The 20,155-nt window shown below is 55.8% G+C and overlaps 1 protein-coding gene and 1 pseudogene across 2 annotated transcripts in view; both read left to right on the forward strand.

Moving 5' to 3' along the window:
• PTPRN2 (protein tyrosine phosphatase receptor type N2) overlaps positions 1-20,155 on the forward strand; it is a 687,992-nt gene that overhangs the window by 486,047 nt on the left and 181,790 nt on the right. The window lies entirely within an intron of this gene.
• On the forward strand, positions 2,232-6,424 carry LOC113617874 (NACHT, LRR and PYD domains-containing protein 2 pseudogene; annotated as a pseudogene).

Here is a 20,155-nt window from a genome sequence, read left to right on the forward strand (position 1 = left end):
AATATGTTTCTTTTACTAAGTTCCATCGTTGAGCTAATTAATTAAGATTTCTCTCTTACATATTAGTCATGTTGCGCCCTGCCCCCCTCCCCTGGTGAACGAGGCCAGGAGACCTTCCAGCTGACAATTCTACTGCACCTTAAATGCCAAGCTTTGCACGTCTGATGCATGTTCCGTGCGTCTGATTTTCCTCCCTGCTGCCCATTGAAATTCTTGGCATGTTTTCAAATCTTATTTCTTCTTTTCCCCTCTCCCTGAATTTTACACTCGCCTAATTTATAAGAAAAATGTGCTTTGAACTTTTAAGTAGGATGTTGGAGAATAAGCCATCTTTCATTCTTGAGAAGCTGACGTCCTTTTCCTTTTCTTTAAACCTTGAATTGCTGATATTCTGTCTATTTTTTTCTTCACTTCTTAACAAAACAAGAAGGTCTTTAGAAGACCTTCTGCATGTGGGAGGGAAATTAATAATTATTATTAAAGAGGGAGCGCCGATCCTTAATTCTTAATGGAATTTGCGGTTTTCTGGAATTTGTGGAAAACGTGTCTGAGCGTATGGGCATGGCTGTCAGCTGCGTCCTGTGGTTTTGCTGTTGTTTTCAAGAGCTGAAGGGACAGGATCTTGGTAGTTAGCGCTTCACATGCCTCCACCACCCTGCAATGATTCGGCCAACAGGACCCTCTGGTCACTCTGACAGCCAGGACAGCGGAAGCCAGTATGAGGACAGAGAGCATGAATCACAATAACAACAGTGGGGAGAAAACAAACCCTCAGCTGGATGAGGCCCCGACCTGGGGCTGCAGGTGGGACTGGGGAGGGGGTGACATCAGAGCTCTCAGGAAAAACCACGACTGCAAAGGAGTCAGGTCTTCAAGTTCTGACCGAATGACGGCTGTTGGTCTCTTCCAGCACCTACTGGCCACCTGGTAGGGTCAGAAGGGCAGGAGGGAGAAGGGTGTGTGTGTGTGTGTGTACACACCTACACGTGTCATGATCTCATCATGAGCTGTTTAGTTGGGAACATAAAATTCCCTCTGGGAGCAATTCCCAACAAGTATCAAGTTGTTTCATGACCTGGGAAATTCATCTTTTCCGACCTTTGTTGCTGGCCACTACCAAGCTATGACACTGCAGCCTCTTCTAGTGGGGCTGGTGTGTACTTGACGAGGATGTGTGGACTATTTGGAGACCAAGGGCTTGAGCCTGCTTCTTAGGGAATCCCAGACTGCAATTTCTAAATTTCCCATAATGAGGTCTTTTATTTCAACTTTCAGTAGGTTAAGGATACATCAACATTACCCGCCCTTGCATCTATTTATACCAAATGATTTCAACAGCTCCTCTCGAGAGGCTTTTAGAAGATGTTTATTTCACCGTCGAAGGAAAATGTGAGTTGGCAATGAAGAACTTATACCAAAAGAAACAGTTGGCATGTTTTGCTGTCATGAAAAACCTGCCCAGAATGCAATTAAAGATCCTGCAACAGCTTCTGATCTCAGAATACATTACAAAGCTCTGGTAATTTAAACAGTGTGACACTGGCATAAGAACAGACCCACAGGTCAATGGAACAGAATAGAGAGCCTGGAAATAAACCCACATGTATATGGTTGACTCACATTCTACTAGGGCGCCAATGGGGAAAAGACAGTCTCTTTGATAAACGTTTTTAGGTAAACTGGATATCCACGTGGAAAAGAATGAAACTGGACCCCTATCTTTTACCATACATAAGAATCAACTCAGAAAGGGCTGAAGGTTTAAACGTAAGACATAAAACTGTACAACTCCTAGAATAAAACAGAGGAGAGCTTCCTGACATTTGGCTTGACAGTGATGTCCTGGATATGACACCAAAAGCTCAACTAACAAAAGCAAAAATAGACAAGTGGGATTACATCAAACTAAGACGCTTCTGCACAGCAAACAATCAACAGAGTGAAAAGGCAACCTGCTGAATGGGAGAAAATGTTATCATACATCTGATAAGGGGTTAGTATCCAAAATATATAAGGAACTCCTACAACTCAATAGCAAAATAATAATCATAATAATCTGATTTTTAAATGAGCAAAGGATTTGAATAGATACTTCTCCAAAGAAAACATAGAAATGGCCAACAGGTATGTGAAAAGATGCCTAACATTACTAATTATCAGGGAAATGCAAATTAAAACCACAATGAGATACCACCTCGTACCTGTTAGGATGGCTATTATCAAAATGAAAAGAGATAACAAGTGTTGGCGAGAATATGGAGAAATTGGAACTCTTGTGCAATCTCGGTGGGAATGCAGAATGGTACAAAATATTGCAAAACGTGTATGTTCCTAAAAAAACGAAAAATAGAACTGCCGTAAAATCCAGCAGTTCCACTTAGGCTTGGAATTGGAATCAGGATCTTGAAGAGATATCTGCACCCCCGTGCCCACTGCAGCATTATTCTCAAAAGCCAAAATATGGAAACATCAACAGGTGAACAAATAAAGAGAACGTGGTGTTCCCATGCAGCGGGCTGTGATTCAGCCCCCAAAGAAGGCAGCCCTGCAACAGGTGCCGACATGGCTGGACCTGGAGGGTGTGATGCTGAGGGAAATAAGCCAGCCACAGGACAGATACGCCTGATTGCATTTCTGTGAAGTATCCGAAACAGTCAAACTCACAGAAGCAGAGGGTGGAACGCTGGTGGCCGGGGGCGAGGGGAGGACACGGGAGTTAGTAGTCAGCGGCATAAAGTCTCAATTATGAAGACGGACGAGTTCCAGAGACCTGCTGTGCGACCCTGAACCTGTGGTTAATGGCACTTAACATGTGCTAAGCAGACAGATCCCAGGTTACGTGTCCTCACGGCACACGGGAGAGGCCGCCGGGAGGGGGCGGAGTCGGAGGGGAGCCAGGTGCTGGCTTTGAGGGGGGGCGAGGGAACCCTGAAGGCAGTCCCGGAAGCTGGGAGAGGGAAACCAGCCCCGCAGTTTCTGCAGCAAAGCCATCTGAGACGTCTGGCCCCCAAAACTAGGTGAGAATAACTGTACAACAGTGATAAAAGCGTGCAAGTTTCCAGTAAGGCCGGTTTGCTTTGGAGGGAATCCGTGCACCTTCCGTGCCCTTTACCTGAGCCGCTGGGGCCCTTTCTGTCCCAGGCGACACAGTGACACCCGCCTTGCATGGCGGCGTCAACCGCCACTTCTCCTCCTGTGAACCCTTCTCAAATAGCATTTGGCAATGATAATACCATGTCCATCAAGTGTCCCCAAAGTCAATAATCGTTTGTGCGCCTTTAAAGCATGCACTCCTTCCTTCTTCCAAGAGAACGTTGGCTTTCGAGCAGGCTGAAAACCTGGGTTCCTTACGACACCCTGTCACCCACAGATTTCTCAGCCCAGTGGGGCAGAAATGGCGATGTGTGCTGTTTGCATGTGGAGTTTGACATTTAAAAAAATCTATGCGGCTCCTCCCCCAGGGCAGCCTGGCATCTCTCTCCAGTGGATTAATGAGTCACTCCCACGACGCGTTCACGACAGAAAGAGCCCAGTGAATGAATTGCCATGGTCCTCTCTGGAAAGGAGGAAACAGTGCTCTCTAAGCGGTGGTGTTTATTCTGATTCACTGTCGTTGCTCCAGACGATGGAGAAGCTGGGAGACTGCTGTGGGAGGGGCACCCGGCGGAATCGATGACACTTCAGTATCTGAGGTTGGGATCTTGTTCTGACACCACTCAGCAGTGGGCTGATTTCTCCTCGGCCCTCGGCCCTGGAAATTAACCAGTCCCTGAAATGCCTGGATCTCACAGCCAGTGAGTTTCCGGATGAGGGTGTCAAGTTGCTGTGTTCACTTGCTGTGTTGCTGAGACACCCAGTGTGTTTCCTGCAGAAATTGTCATTGGAAAACTGTCACCTTACAGAAGCCTGTTGTGAGGAGCTGTCTTCTGCTTTGATTGTCAACCAGAGGCTGACCCACCTGTGCTTGGCCAAAAACAACCTTGGCGTTGGCGGGGTGAAAATTCTGTGTGAGGGGACATTCTGTACCCCGAATGTCAACGACAGACCTTGGTGTTGTGTCACTGCCACATAAACAGACATGGCTGCAAATACATCTCAAAGCTTCTCCAGGGAGACTCCAGCCTAACAAACTTGGACCTGGGTTTCAACCCCACAGCCACTGGATTGTGTTTTCTCTCTGAAGTTTGAAGAAACCAGATTGTAGCCTGAAGTTCGTAGGGCTCTGGGGCTGCTCCATCACCCCTTTCAGTTGCCAGGATCTCGCCTCTGCTCTTATTAGCAAGCAAAGCCCGGAAGCTCTGGACCTGGGCCAGGACATCTTGGGGCAGAGTGGAGTAGTGGTGCTCCTGGAGGCTTTAACACAGAAGAATGGCCCCCTAAAGACACTCGGGTTGAAGATAGACACGTCTACCGTGGAAATCCGGAAGCTGTTGAAGGATGTGAAAGAAAGCAATCCACAGGTGACGACTGAATGCAGTAATGCCAGAACAGCCAGGTCCTCAGGTGGTGACGCCCTTTCCTGAACACCCCGAGATAACTCTCTCGCATGTCCGCAGAGGGGGCCATCTGATATCTGTAAGACATCTCATGAATGAAGACCGGGACATCAAATGTTAATTACTGGTTCAAAATGCAGAATTGAGCACTGGTTTTTCTCTCTCTGGTTTCTGGGGAACTCCGCACAAGTCACATACCCACTTGATGTTAAAATGTTCTCTCTCACAAGGATAAAAAAAAAAAAAGCAAAGTGCTTTGAAAAAAGAAAAAAACTGAACTTTGTTCACTTTCCGGTTTGGAGTCACTTCTACCTGCACCGCATAATCACATGAGATGCACAGATCGCACTGTAACACCACCGTGAGGGTAAAATGTGAATTGGAGGTTCATATTTTAAAGGTTTTTTTTAAGTCCTCTCTTTAACAAAGTATTGATTAAATTTAAAATGAACCAGGGAAAGCAGCCTGTTTCGCAGAGCGTCTACACTGGGCAACCCCGCAGGGACAGCGCTGCCGGATGCCAGATGCCTTCGGGGTGGGGGAGGCAGGTGGCGACACATCAGGTGAGCCTACCTGGCCACGTAACTCACGTTCTAAACGAGCAGATAATGAGCGATTCAAAGAAAACAGAACAGTGATGAGACAGAGGCTGCCTGCAGCGGGAGCCCCCGACCAGGGTGACGAGAAGCAGCAGCCCCGGCCCCCAGAGAAGAGCAAGGGTGGGCAGCGCCGAGACCACGGCGGGTCTGACCGGGCACAGCTGGGACCGGAAGGCAGGCGGTCCGCGGGAGGCCACCAGGCTTGCCCAGCACCGAGGGGCTTCGGGTTCTGTCCCAACAGGTTGAGAGCCAGGAGGTGGTCAGTTAGCAGAGGGACATGTTTAAATGATGACTTCGAAAGATCAGTGGGCTTCCACCGTAGGGACGGAGTGTAGGGAGGACACAGCAGGTGCACGTTGGATGGGGCCGAGCGACTGCCCAGCAGAGAACGGAGGACCCCGAGACCGGGCTGCCCTCCCCTCGGCTCTGATGAGGCTGCAGCCAGTCGTCCCCCTCCCGCCACGGGCTCCACGCTCCTGACCAGGGAGGGGCAGACCCAAGTGCCCCCCGAGCCCGTCCCGTCGGGCAGCCGGGAGCCCTCGCGACTCTGAGTCAGGCCTCGAGCGGGACCCCAGGCCTTTCCCGTCCTCCTCACATATCCAACCCCGTGGGCCTCCTGGGAGTCTCACACGCGTGTGTCAGCCCAAGTGCAGCCGTGCCAGGCGGCCTGGGGTTCAGAAGCTCGGTCAGGTGGACAGCTGGGTCTCGTCCTCAGCGGGGGCCAGCAGGCGGGGCTGCGGCCACTGCCAGCCTCTCGGCCAGTGAAGGGAGGGCGTCCTCGCGTGGTGACACAGCACAGGCGGGAGAGCTTCTCCCGGAGCCCGTCCAGCCGCTCCCTGGAGCAGCCGTCACATCTTCACCCGTTCATCCTCCACCCTCGGTCTCCCCTGCAATAAATGGGAACGACGGTGACCATCTCAGAGGCTGGCGGTATAATTTACAGGCGTTCACACGCGGCCGTGTGGAGCCCGAGCTCTGGCAGCCCCTGCAGCCCCCGGATTGGGCCGGTCACCTGTGAGAACACCAAGCAGAGAAGAGTCTGTCGTACTTTACAGCCTCAGGGTTTTTCACACCAACAGGCCCAGAGCTGCCGGTTCCTGAACCTTTGGGTTTCCCTTGTAGAAGCAGCAGCCTTGTCTGCGGCTGAGGGCTAAATGCCTTAGTTATCTATACACGATATCTAGGTCGTGTGTGTACACAGGACCACACATAAGGCAGACGGCTAGTGGGAACAGCCGCACGGCACGGGGAGACCGGCTCGGTGCTTTGTGACCGCCTGGAGGGGTGGGACAGGGAGGGTGGGAGGGAGGAGACGCAAGAGGGAGGAGATAGGGGAACATACGTATATGTATAACTGATTCACTTTGTTATAAAGCAGAAACTAACACACCATTGTAAAGCAATTATACCCCAATAAAGATGTTAAAAAACAAAAAAAGCCTTAGTTGATGTTCTACTGGGGGTCCAAACGCCCCAAGGCAAGGCTGTCGTCCTCGTGGATCGGGTGAGCCATCAGCAGATCGGAAAATGACGTGCTTGGTGTGTCTGTCGGCAGGAAGGTTCGGTGGGAAAGAAAAAAGCCATGAATGCCTCACCAGTGCTTGTGGAGAGAAGATAACCTGAGACTGACGTTCGGTCCCGGGTCTGAGGAGGACATTTACGTAATTCAGAGGGAGAACCCATGGGACTGGGCGTTCCCTGTAACTTGGGTGAGACCTTCTTTCCCAGCTGGAACGTGTGCTCACTGGTTCCCACGCTGTGCTGGCCACTTGTCTGCAGCAGGGACGGGGGCTGGGGGACTGGGGGCTGCATGCACTTCGACCCCCAGCTGACCCGCCCTCGGTCACCCTGCGGACTGCAGGTGGCACCAGCCCTTCCGGTGCCCGTGCTGTGTCACCCGCCGTCACTATGCTTCCTTAGACGAATCAGGATTTCTCAGGAGGTCAGAGAGGCTGTCCGCTTGGTTCCCCGAGTGCTGTGTTCCCGTCTCCCTGCGTCAGGGGTGTGAGGGCAGCAGCCACGACCCTGCTGGGAGCCTCTTGCCCTTTGTCCTTTGCCCTGGGTGGTGCCTCGGCCCGGAAGCCTCGCCCAGCAGGTCTCACTTACACCAGTGGGCTTCCCGAGGCCTCTGGGGGCTCACCCTGGCGAGTGGGCGACGGCTGGCAGTCCTAGCCCTGGACCGGTCACCACCAGGAAGGTGTGGCCTGTACGGGACCGAGCATCCCCCGAGGGGTCCCCAGATGCTCACCTTCTGGGACTCAGCCCCAACTCTTAAGGCTCGGGGGCCAGTGGAGCTGGGCAGTGTCTGCGAGGCCAGCAGGGAGCTTGGCACCCGGGCCGCCAGGCGGCGTGTGTGCTGGCCAGCCTTGGCAGGAGGTCCTGGAGGAGAGCGTGGCAACTGCAGGACAGGGCAGCTCCTTCTCGTCCTAAGGAAGGACATCGATCGGTCTCAAACGACTTGTTCTGAGGAAGACCAGTGTCACTGCCGGCGGCAAAGCCTGGGCTGTGCGGAGTGAGTGCTGACTTACTGGTTGATTGAGTGGCTGTGAGTCTGTACGTGTCCCTAGGTCTGCAGTGGGCCTCTTGTAGACACAGCATACGTACGGGTCTTGTTCTCATGTCCATTCAGCCAGTCTGTGTCTTTTGGTTGGAGCATTTAATCCATTTACATTTAAGGTAATCATCAATACGTATGTATGTTCCTATTGCCATTTCCTTAATCATTTTGGGTTTGTTTTTGTAGGTCTTTTTTCTTCCCTTCCTCTTTTGCTCGCTTCTCTTGTGTTTCTTGCCTAGAGAAGTTCCTTCAGCGTTTGCCGCAAAGCTGGTTTGCTGGTGCTGAATTCTCTTAGCTTTCGCTTGTCTGTAAAGCTTTTGATTTCGTCAGATCTGAATGAGAGCTGGAGAGAGTATTGTTCGTTGTAGGGAGTGGCTCTGAGTCTTAATCTGGGGGGAAGGAGAGCCGTAGGTCCCTTTGATGAAAGTTATGGTCTCTCGTAGGAAAATGCACAAACAAAACTCTGCATACAGTCTTAGGAGTTACAGGAATCCCTGAAGTTCACCCGTGAGTCTCCTGGGGAGTTGTGACACCCTCCTGTCCCCCAGATGAAGCCCCTCGGGCCCAGGGTGGGATGGGGGTGTAGTTTCCCGCGGTTCTGAGCTCACCGCACAGAGTGAGAGGGCCGCACTGCCCCCGGCCCCCCGGCTCCCCACGGTGGGGACTCAGAACGCAGCGCAGGGATCACAGGCCTGCCTGGTGCTCCCCGGGGGCTGAGGCCACCGGGCTGTGCCTGCCACTCGGGCGCTTGTGCACCGGCCGTCTCAGGGAGGGGCTGGGGGGAGGGGCACACCTGCGGGCGGGGGACGCCCGGGTGGGTGGCTGAGAACCCAGGGAAGCCGGCTGTGCGTCAGCGCAGACCCGGACACCCGTCCTCCCGTCCGGTCACCCGTGGCACCCGAGAGGCACCCAGTCCCCCTGGAAAGAGCTCTCCCAGGGCTCTGCGGACGCCCTCCAGAGCCTCTGCTTCCCACTGCAGCTGTGCTCCCGGCCCCCGCTTCCTGTGCTCCGTGTTGGGAGCCGGGCGGTGGGCCCCTCGCACCACCCAGCAGGGGTCTGCACGTGGGCCGGCCCCTCCCACGAGGCCGAGGGGCTGGGGCAGCAGGTGGGACACGGAGGAGCTGGGCAGCTGTCGTCACGTGAACCACTGCCCCGCACCAGCGGGAACACCTCTCCTCCAAGGAACGCCGCCACACTTCTTTTGGAAACTCCTCCCACCTGGGCCCCTGTGCTGGGGATGCGGGAGGAGTGGCCTGTGGTCCACCGAGAGCAGCTGGGGAAGAAGTGAGAGGGGAACGCTGCTTCCAAGCTCGGCTCCGGTGCGGCTACCTGGGAAGTTTAGACAGAGCCCAGCCCTTCCCTGGCTCTGGGCCCCAGGTGGCCAGGTGTGGCCAGGTGTGGCCAGGTGTATCTCACCACCTCAGTCACGGACACACTGGTGTCTCGGGCCTGGAAACCTTTCTAGGGAGACGGTGGGGCTGAGCTTTTGCAGGGCAACGACAGGCAGGGTTGTCAAGTGCTTTGTGATTCTGCTTGTGTTATTTCAGAGAGGTTTCAGCTGGGAAAGGTGCCTGAGGAGAAAGGTAACACCGCTCTGCTGGTGAGGGTGTCCCACAGCCCACAGCAGATTTCTTTCTTTTTCAGGCTGGGTGTTTTTCATGCTCCTTGGGCTACTTTGGAATAAATAACATGATAAAAAAATATACAAAATGCGTCAGGCGCCGATTCCTTTTCTGGCTTTCCTGTGTGTTCATATCAGCAGTGAAGAAGTGAAATCCCAACACATGAACGGAGCAGACACGGAGCTGAGTAACAGTCCTGAGGTTAGCTGCCCCGTCACTCACGGGGCCGGGAGGGGCTCCTATCATCATACTCACCCCAAAGCAGCACGGCTTCAAAGAATACAAACGACACAACGGCTTCTTGGGGGAGACAGCTCATCGCCGCCGCAGGCGTGTAATCCGTGCCCCTGGTGCCCCAGCACCCACAGGCAGCTCGAGCAGCTGGCTCTGGGGGGGGGGGCAGGGGCCCCGGGGGGGAGCTGGGGGGGGGGGGGGGGGGCGCTCTCGAGCAGGGAGGTGCGAGCTCCCTTGGTCATGAGACCCGGGGCCAGGGAGCCCAGAATAGCCCCGAGACGCTGCCCGACAGCGCCCTCCCCGCAGACTGTGCCGCAGACACCTGCCGGCCCCGAAGATGTGGGAGCTGCGTGTGAGGCCCCTCCTCTGCCTGGCTCTGTCCCGCTAGTTGTGGGCGCCACGGGCCTGGAGGATGTCGGGGCACCCGGGGCGGCTCAGAAACTCCCAGAGCCTTGACCTTGGCCTGGTTGCCAGGCAGCAAGGCGGTGGCCATGGAGCCAGGAGAGGCAGATGAGCGTCCCCATCTGCAGCGGGAGGGGCCCCGCTTCCGCCCGGCTGGAAGGAGGGGGAGGAGGGGGTGGACCCCCCGCACGCACCGTGGCCCGGGCTGCACAGGGGTGCCCTTTCTCCTCCAAGCCGTGCTGCCAGATAGGTTCCGTCAGGCACAGGTGAGGACGCCGAGGCCCCGAGACATTGGGTACATTTCTGAGGATTGAGCGGCTGGAAGCGCTGACGCAGGGCTGGAGCCCAGGCCCGTCCGCCTCCGACATCGACCCGCGGCCTCCAAGGGGCCTTCGGAGGCCGAGCCGTTCCCAAGCACTGCCCTCCACAGCCAGCCCGGGTGGACGCGGGAAGGGGCCACATTGATCTCTCTGCGCCCCTCGCGGTGCTCCTGGCCCACGGCGGGCGGTCTTAAAGGCTCTGGAATAACGACAAGCAAATTCACAGAGAGAAAGAAAGAGAAAGAAACAAGCCAACAGAGGCCAAGCAGCCCGGCGCGGGGCGGGGGATAAGGACAGCGTCTGTGGTCACGTGCGTTCTCAGACACCCTGGTGGGTTCAGGCTGGGCATCTGCGCAAAGGCCACCTTGCGGGGGAGGCGAGTACGTGGTCTCCGTGGGACGGCGGGAGGCCTGCCGGCCAAGACGTGCTCCTGGGCTCAGACGCCAGGGCCCAGCGACCCCGCAGTGACGGTGTGTCCTCGAGGCTGGGGCTGCTGACAGCACGTGCGACCCCACGGAAGCCACGGCTCGGTCTCTGAGCAGGACAGCGGTCTCTTGCCTCTCCTAGCTCAGGGGGGCTTGATGGAATCTCACGCGGATCCAACTACATGTGCCCCTCCCATCACCTCCCCAAGAGAAACCGAAACGGACGTGTCACATGTAGGACCCTCGGAGCCCTGCCTGCCCCGAATTTCTGTGATGCTGTGATTTTCATACGTGTGAACGGCTCAAGAGTGAAATTCTACCCGCAGAAACACACGTACCTGCAGCGCTAGCACAAAAGGGGAGCCCGGGGAGCCCCCAAATGGAAACACCACCACCGTCATCTCTGAGCTGGAGACTGAGATCTGCAGTCTCACATAAAGTACCAGTTAAACTTCTCCAGAAAACCTTGCAGTTTTTATTAATATATGACATTCACTTTCAGTAAACACAGTGCTTGGCTGTGCAAATGTAACTGCAGACGTGCAGCTGGGTGCTGTCCCCAAGGCCCCAGAGAGCAGCTCACAGGCACACCCCACCTCCACCCAGCACGGCACAAAGGGCTTCCATTAATTTGAGCCAAAACTCACCCTACAAGATATATAGAAAATTCATCTCATTTATTTAAGCTCATCACTGTTGATTAATCCCAAACCGAAGTCCCTGGCTCTGCTTTAGAAAGAAGTGATGGGTTTTAAAACTGCATCAGTGGCCGCGTGAGCATGACAGAGAAATTGATCCTCTGCGGTTCAAACGGAGTGTTCATTGATTTCTTGTGTTAAATCACCAGCAATGCTTTAAAACGTAAAGTCCACGGGTAAGAAGCGCCCCAGCTCCTGCGGTCATTGAAAAGCACAGGCTCCTGCCCCGCTGCTCTCCCGTGGGAAGTCACGCCTCCCAGGGCCCCACATCCGGGTGCGGGAGCAGAGGGGGCTCCGGCAGGCTTGGCAGGCCGAGGGGCGAGCGTCATCCATCACTTCAGGGCTGCTCTGTGAGCACCTGGCATTCCCCAGGTCCTCCTGGTGGGCTTGGGGGAGCACAGGGATCTCACAGCCGCCCTGGCTGCTCGGGGAGCCGTGCCCTGGCCGGACCCCTTCTCCAGCCCCCAGGATCCCCCGCTGTGCTGAAGTTCAGACCTGGCCTGGCACGGGCACGTGGTCCGTTCCTGGTTCACACGCAGCCCCCTCTCCTCTCCCCCCACAGACAGCCCAGGAGAGGGAGCACCTCTGTAGGGGGAGGTTAAGGCCCTGGCCAGGGGCTGGCCGGGGATGGCGCCTCAGTCCCGCCCTACCCTGCGGTACCTCTGAGCCTCTCCATCGGTGCGTGGGCTCCGCTCTGAGCCTCAGGAAAGCAGAGAATGTGGGCCGAGCTCGGCTGCCTGCCCGGGGGCAGGTGGGAGGTGAGGTCACGGTGCAGAGCCGGTAGCCTGCAGGAGCCCCGGACGGGGAGGGCACCCGGGGTGGGGGGGGGTGCCCTTGCCCACTTTGACTGTGGGACGTGGAACAAGGGAAGTGTGGGCAGGCGGGCAGCAGGTGAGGGCACGCTCGGGTGTAAGGCCTGTTTCAAAGGTCAGGTCTCCGAGAAAGGTGATCTGCAACAGAAAGCTCCTAGAATAATAATCTGGGTTTCCAGCAAAACCAAGAATTGTTGAAGTTCTGAGCAAGGTTACAGCTAATACTCTTTTCGTTGCCAAATTCACTTAAAAGCCAAGAAGGTCTTGGTGGAAAGGCTGTTTATCTGACAATAAAGAAAGCCCGAGGGGTGGCTCTAGCTCTCCTTGTCCCCGTGAGCTGGGCTCAGGGTGAAACTCAGGTTTGGAGGGAGCAGGAGAAAGTGTTCGCGGAATCTCGGCCCCTGAGCCCAGCAGGCAGACGCCTGGGACCCGAGGGAGGGGCCGCCTGCCCCGCGCCCAGCCCGACGCGCCCTTGGGGCCAGCGCCCCCCAGGCTACGGCGTCCACGCGCGTCCTGGCCTTGAAGCCACACTCAGTGCCACCTCCGCTGTTCCGCGAAGGCAGGCAGTGTCTCTGCACACACGGCCGCCTCCCCCGAGCGGGACCTGCATCCACACCGCTCACACCACTCGTTTACCTGAGCCAGCCGAGCACTTGTCCTTTCCGGCTTCTCTGTGGCTCAAAAACTATCAAAAACAAACAGAAGGAGAAAATGAGTCTTTCACCCTCCCTCACGGTCAGACTCCACGGAGCGCGTGAGGCTCTGAGGGTCCCACCCCGTGACCCCTGCCCACTGCAGCCCCCAGAAGCATACACTGGGGTGTGTGTCTGGGTTCCCTCCATGCATACAGTGCTCAGATACATGGGTTTGGGTCATTGTTTCTTGTTAGATTTTGTTGTTTTGTTTTCAAAAGTGAGATTGGGCGTTGGCTATTGTTCCACGATTCGCTTAAAAGACTTACCAACAAGCAGTCACGTATGGGGCTTTCCCATGAGGACCTAGAGACACATCTCCTTTTTAAGAACGAAACGTTGAAATACCCTCAGTGATGGCTTGTTTCCTGTTTGTTTATTTGCCGTTGCAGGCAATGCTGGAGTTACTCTTCTTGTACAAATATAGGCATTTGTGCTATAAGTTTTGTAAATTAGATTACAAGAAATGGGATTTTTTTGCTCATAGAGTATGTGCATTTTTATTGCCAAATTACCCTCCAAAAGGGCTTTACCAATTTATACACATAATAGAAGTATACGGGAAAAAAGATATTATCAAGCTTTTTAACTTTTGCCAGTGCGGTGGGCAAAATATTGTTTAGTGTTCATTTTGTAATTATTACAAAGTTGAGCGTCATTTCACGCACTAATTTCCCCTTCATGTCTTCTACTATTTACTCGATCATAATCGATGCTCATTTTTCTTTTATTGTTTTCTTTGCTGATTTGTAGAAGCCATTTGCACGTTGGAGATAGTACTCTTTTAAGACTTACGGATTTGTAAGAATAGCTTAGGTTTTGTGACAGTCTAGCCCCAAGGTAGGTATTTTACTCTTCTTTCTAATTGCTTTGTAGTTCACTGTTTTTTACATTTAGATTTTGAGCCATCTAACTTTTCACGTGGAATGTGATAGGAATCTCACTTTATTTTCTTACAAAAGGATACTTCATTTTCCCAATTGTGTTTATTGGATCATTCCTTCATTACCCATGGGTGTGAAAGGCCACCGTTATCACTAAACTCCCTGGTGTGATCAGCTCTGTTTCTGGACAATCTATCGTATTCCACCGATGCAGATGCTGGTTCTTGCGCCGGCATGATGCCACCTCGGTATTTGACGATGTGTTTTACTATCTGCAGAGCGAGTTGTTCATTCTTCCCCTCAATTCCTTGCCTGTTCCTAAACATTTATTCTTCTAAGACCTGAACCCCGATGATCTCTCAGAACCAGCTTATCGAGACTCCCCGGATCAGGATTCTCATCACGAACGTATTAAATTATATGTTCTCTGTAATGAGTGGCTTTTCACCACTGAGTCCTCCAGTCCAGCAGTGTAATTAATTTTTCCATTTTTGAAGGATTCGCTTCAAGTGTTTCAGCAAAGCTTTGTGTTTTCTTCGTAGACAGCCCACTTTGCCTGGGTTTCTCTGGTTGCTGTTGCTGCGGGTGGGATTTTTCCCCAGTTCGGTTTCTTCCTGACCAGAGCAGCAAAGGGACACCCTTGACCGGATGTCACCTCGTCCACTGGTCACGCTGATTCCTGTCAGCACCAGCAGGTCTGGTGGGGCCTCTGGGGCTCTCCGGATGCCCAGTTGTATCTCCCCAGATAGTCACTTCATAGTTTTCAATGTTCGTGTGCGCGTCACCATACGGCAATGGCTTGAACCTGTGAGTGGCACGTGCAGTGCCCACTTGTGACGCCCAGTCGTGGCCCCCGAGGCCCCACAGCCCCGCGCTGGCTTCCCGGTTACACCCCGAGTCGCGGGAGGAAGGGGCTGCTTCCCCGCGCCTCCACCCCAACTCTGTGTGGTGCCGTCTGGTTCGAAGCGCCTGAGAGCGGTGCCAGCCGTGCGATTTCTGAGCGTCACAGGTAAGATTACAGCTGCCGGAAAGCCTGGAAAGTGCGTGAAGCCCTGGACCCTCGACGCCGCCCGTGGAGCACGGCGGCGTGGCTGAACCCAGACTCTGTAGGCACCCATGTCGGGAGCTCAGCCTGTTCCAGCGGCCGTGGGGCCAGCGTGGCAGACGTCCAGGGTGGACTGAGGGCGAGGCGGTGGGAGAGGACGAGGGGCCGGACTTGAGGGTCCTCAGGGGGCCCAGCAGGACTCAGAGGGGGGTCAGAGTGTGGGGTGAAGACAAGGCAGGACGGGAGGACAGGGGGCCCTGAGGGAGGGGCTGGCGGGGGGCTGACGGGGCTGATGTGCCCGCTGTGGACCAGGTCCAGCTGGTTGTCCACATGGGGCTCAGGTCATCTGCCCGTAGAGCCAGGGGAGGTTGGTGGAAGGTGGGTGACAGGCCTGGGAGCGTCAGAAAGGAAGGAGGTAGGGAAGGACCTCCAGGAGGTGGCGGGATCGAGGTCAGGCTCTGCTCAGAGCAGCCCAGGGTGGTGACCCGGACGCGCAGCCTACATTCAGGGACATGGGACCAGGGACACGGGGACACAGGCCGCAGCACTCGGGCCACTGATTCCTTTGAACCTTGGTCCCCGCCGACCCGACCCTCTGGTCACCATGGCTTCGGTTTCAATCTGATCCCAGGGGGTTTGGGTCCTGAATTCTGCCACCAGGTGCCGGCTGTCCTGAGGGTAGGAGGCAACCCAAATGCTAAAATCCCCTAGTCCAGCCTCCTCGGGCCAAGGAGGGGCCTGGGAAACAGACCCTCCGTCTCAGTGCCGTCCGGGGAGCCGTCAGCCCCCCTGCATCCCGTTGGTGGCCGTGCACTTGCTCCTCAGAACTTTCATGGCTCCCCTCCCAGGAGAGGGGCCGCATCTGAAGGCTGTGGAGAACTAGGCCTGGCGGTCGTTTCTGTTGTTGTAAAGGGGTCATTCAGAGGTAATAAAATTAGTCCCAGGACCATCTGACTTTGTGATGTCACCAAAGAGGGTCAGTTAGCCAGAGAATGGTGATTCCCCCCCCACCAAATGTAAGCGTTACTTAGAAGATGCTGCCCTAGAATTTCTGTCACACTTTCCAGGTTTAACAATTTTCCTAAATCCCACAATTTTCACACATGTGTTAGCTCCTGCCGCGACTCCTTTGGGTAAGAAAGCTGGAGAAACAGAGGCAGGAACAAAGCAGGCCTCGTGTGGGACCGGATGAGCTTGTCTGTGCATCTGTGGAAGAAGGAAGAGGGTTCTTCTCTCTTGAGTGAGGGCAGGTGCCACAGCAGCCCCTGTGTGACCGTGTGCTGACAGGTGACAGGGCCAGTGAGGCTGCGTCCCCACCCTCCACCTGGAGGGGCCTGTGTCCCACCGGCCGGGCTTCCCATGGTTGAAACTGCACTGGGGCGTCTTCCCTGCACGTGGCTACTTAGGGTTCCGCAGGCGGGACCTTCAGAGCTTTGGCAACTGCGGTGCTGGGCCCGTGCTGGGCTCCTTTCTGAAGCAGAGCCAGCTCTGGAGGGCAGAGTGGATGGTACCTTCATCCAGCCCGGCTGCTGGCAGGTTAGTGCTGTTCCTCCTGCCGCTCCTGCCTTTCTCCTCCTGCCGGAACTGGGTTTGAGTTTGGAGACTGAGGTGGGACAGAGAGGAAGGGGGTCCAGGGCACCCAAGACGGGATCTGTTGCTGGGACCACCAGAGGGACCTGGGCGCCGTCCTGAGCCCGGTGCCAGGACGGGGGTGGGGGCTGCCCGCCAGGACCTCTGGACCCCGGCGCAGCTCCCTCAGGCCACTGCTGGCCATGTGACACTGGAGAAATAAGGTCACCACGGGGTGTGTTGTCCCTCTGCTGTGCGTCCAGCACCTCCTGTGGGCCAAGCATGATGGAACCAGTCAGGCCAGGGTTCCAGGTGCAAGGAGTCCGCAGATAATTTAAAAATGGATAGATTAGGAAAGAGCTCCTTGACAATTCAGTCAGATTTCTGGGTGATCACATACCTGAATCCAGAGGAAACGGCTAAAATGTCGAGACGTGGAGCAGGCGGGGCGTCAGAGGCAGCTGCTGTCACAGCCTCTCCGACCTTGGACTCTGTGCGTCAAGTCACTTTAATAGCAACGCGGCCAAGTACTCCCGCGCTCCGGGCTGTGCCCCTGGGGCCCCCGTACCCGCCCCCAAGGGCAGGTGCGCGCCAGTGCCTCGCCTGGTCTTGGCCGTCAGGCCCTGGGGCCTCAGTCGTGGCCTCACGGGCTCGAGCCAGGCCTGGGGGAGGTGAGTGGGCACTAGGGGCCCCACCCACTGGTCACTAGAATGGGGTGCAGCCCTCCCCCGATGCCAGAACCCCACATGCCCTGCGCCCACTGCCAGCTCCAGGGGAAGGAAGACGCCTGATTTCTTCTCTGAGAGACTCACCAATCCCTCCTTCTCTTCCTCGGAAGGTGAAGGTTACTGGGCTCTTGGACCCTTTGTCCGTCTCCTGGTTGCAGTGTTTTGCTCCAGGAAAAGCAGACCATCACGTGGGGATCGCCAGTGTCCCCAGATCACTCCTACCCTACTTGAGTTTCCTTATTAAAGTTATATTTTCCTATTAAAAAAGAAACCCCAGTGGGCACCCGAGCCATGCAGCTCTCGGGCTCAGGCCACTCTGTCCGTGCCCCCTGGGAAGCCGACCTCACACTCGGCCAGCAACAGGACACCAGGACCATGGCGGCAACAAGGCTGGACTCCTTACCACCACGGAGGAGCTGACACTCAGCCTCTCCCCAGAAGGGCTCCCACGCTGACGGAGGATGCGCCCCAGGCAGGGGTGGGAGGGACAGTCCTGCAGCTCAAGCCCCGTTGGGCTGCACCCCGCAGGCCTGCGGGCCCTGCCGTCACCTCGAGACCCAAGACAGAGCCCGGGGGCAGCGGCAGGGAAAACTGCTTTGTTGGATGGGGGATCTTACGCGTTAGAGGCAAAGGGTTCCGGAATAACACCCCCCGCCACCGTGGACAGCAGGCAGGACAGGGCAGCAATCTCAGCTACTCAGGGGAGAAGGAGGCCGCTTACAGGGGAGTTGATGTCCGTTACCAGGGAAACCAGCAGCTGGGTAGGTCCCTCCCCGCCCTCAGGTTAACCATCACCGCGAGGGCAGATGTTTCCCTTTAATAAACTAGCAGGTGGAGCTGTTCTGGCCTGAGGATCAGAACAGTCGCTGGGTGGGGGGCCAGGAGCCGGCCAGGCACGGTCACAAGTGGGGCATCGGTGAGGCGGGGACGTACAGAGAGTGAGAGAGCAGCCGTTCCGAGTGGCCCGGCCACACGCCTGCCCTCCCGGCCGCTCCAGGAGATGCGCCTCTCCTCGGCTTCATTTCCTACTTGGACAGAAACAGGGCAGTGCCTCAGGGGCCTGGAGCCAAGACAAGACGTGAACAGACTCCAAAGGCTGTGGTCCGAAAGCAGAATCCTACGGCGTCTTCCAAGAATCACGCAGGAGAGCTGGTCCAGGTCGGCCGTCGGACGAGAAGCCAAGGTCTGAACCGAGGCTGCACGTGACAGCGTGAGCCGCGACCCATGAGGTTGTTCAGCTCATCCCAGAACCTTACTTTTTTCTTTTTTTTTCTTTCTTTTTTTTTTGCGGTACGTGGGCCCCTCACTGCTGTGGCCTCTCCCGCTGCGGAGCACAGGCTCCGGACGTGCAGGCCCAGTGGCCATGGCTCACGGGCCCAGCCGCTCCGCGGCATGTGGGATCCTCCCGGACCGGGGCACGAACCCGTGTCCCCTGCATCGGCAGGCGGACTCCCAACCACTGCGCCACCAGGGAAGCCCCCGGAACCTTACTTTTGACGGTGACTTTTCAGCTGTAGTGTGGATCTGGTGGACACCATAAGCTCTGAATTAGTGGAGTTCCTATTAATAAGATTATTTTACACTCAATTAAATAAACACGGTGTGGTACTCAGAGTCGTAACACCAGCTCAGATACGCGTGATGACCCCTTCTTGTCGAGGGTGCCGGGAGGGTTTCATGTGTCCTTTTGGAAGTTCCCACCGTAACGCGTCCTAGTAACATAATCCCGTAAATCACAGCAAAGCGAGAGCTCCGGCGGCCCCATCCCAGGCGAACAGCACGGGGTGCACTGGGGTCCCTTAGCGAAGGAGCCAGGTTATTCCACCACCCGACACCTCTTCTCTTTAAGGAAAGGAAACGAAGCTTTTATCGCCCGCTTTCCTGACGCCTGTCTCTGCACGTGACATTTGTGCGCCAGAAGGAAGTGCTGGACATGGATGAGAATTTGTGCGATCGTCATTTTCCGAATCCCTTCTTTGAGGGCGGACGCTGGTTTCCCTCTTTGAGGGACAGCTGGGACCAGTGGGGACCTTGCACACGTATGAGTCTGTAGCTGGTCTCTGCTGTCTCTGCTGAGGTTGTAGAGAGCACACCCGGACGTCTGACTTTGCAGGGCGGCCCCAGCAGCTCCTGTGCCTGGATGACCGTATTCCTGCGGGGTAGGAGCTGTGGCTCTTTCCTCTTCGTGCTGACTCCCTCCCTCTGGCTCCAAACACGGCTGAGGGACGCCTCCTGCTCTTAGCAGGTCACCGATGAGTCTGCAAATCCCGCCCCCGAGGGCACCGTGAGCCTGCTGACCTCCTGTGGACACGGCAGCTGGAGGACGACTTTGTTCCCTGAAAGCTATCCTTTTTAGACATAATATTGATCATTTTAATTAATAGTAATTTCAACAAAGCTGCTCCTCACTTATAACCCAACCTCCCTCTGTTCTCGACGGGCAAGAGAACCAGTGACCATCAATACATTTGTCTGAGGAGAACTTCTGGGGATACGGAGCCCAGACCCGCCCATTCCCCTCCGCCGCACGCCTCTGCCTCGCTGCAGAGCCCAGGAAGCCTCCTGTCCGACGCCGACACAGACGCGGAGCCCAGCCCCTGACTCAGCACCTGTGGCGACAACGCCAGGTGGGGAAGATCAGAGTCACGCGAGCCTGGCCGTCCGCCGCCGGTGCCGTAGACGCTTTGATGGGTGTGGACCAGGGTGACGATTTCAAGCTGTTTACTGTTCACGTTCGAGCGTCTTGCTTAAGCGACGCACGTCGCTCATTTTTAACAACCACGGGGAATTAAATCGGCAGGTTAATGGCCCACAGGCTGGTCGATCTCAGGGGTGAATTCGGGGGGCCGGGGGGCCCAGTTGGTCGGTCAATTGGGCCGAAGTCTTCATCCGCTGTGACCCAGGAAATACTGTGCGTCAGGCCACTCCAGGTGGCCTGCGGCTCAGAACGTACACCCGGCCGGCTTCCTAGCCCCACACATCTTGCTGTTCAGAGTCGAGGGCTTGTCTTTGGCTTTCTGAGGCCCCAGGAGTAGCGCCGGCAGCAGGTTCTCGCCCCTCGGCCGTGAGGGT

This window comes from Aethalodelphis obliquidens, unplaced genomic scaffold (genome assembly GCF_003676395.1).
Source record: "Aethalodelphis obliquidens isolate GAN/ISIS:26980383/991018 unplaced genomic scaffold, ASM367639v1 scaffold5, whole genome shotgun sequence".
Taxonomy (NCBI): domain Eukaryota; kingdom Metazoa; phylum Chordata; class Mammalia; order Artiodactyla; family Delphinidae; genus Aethalodelphis; species Aethalodelphis obliquidens.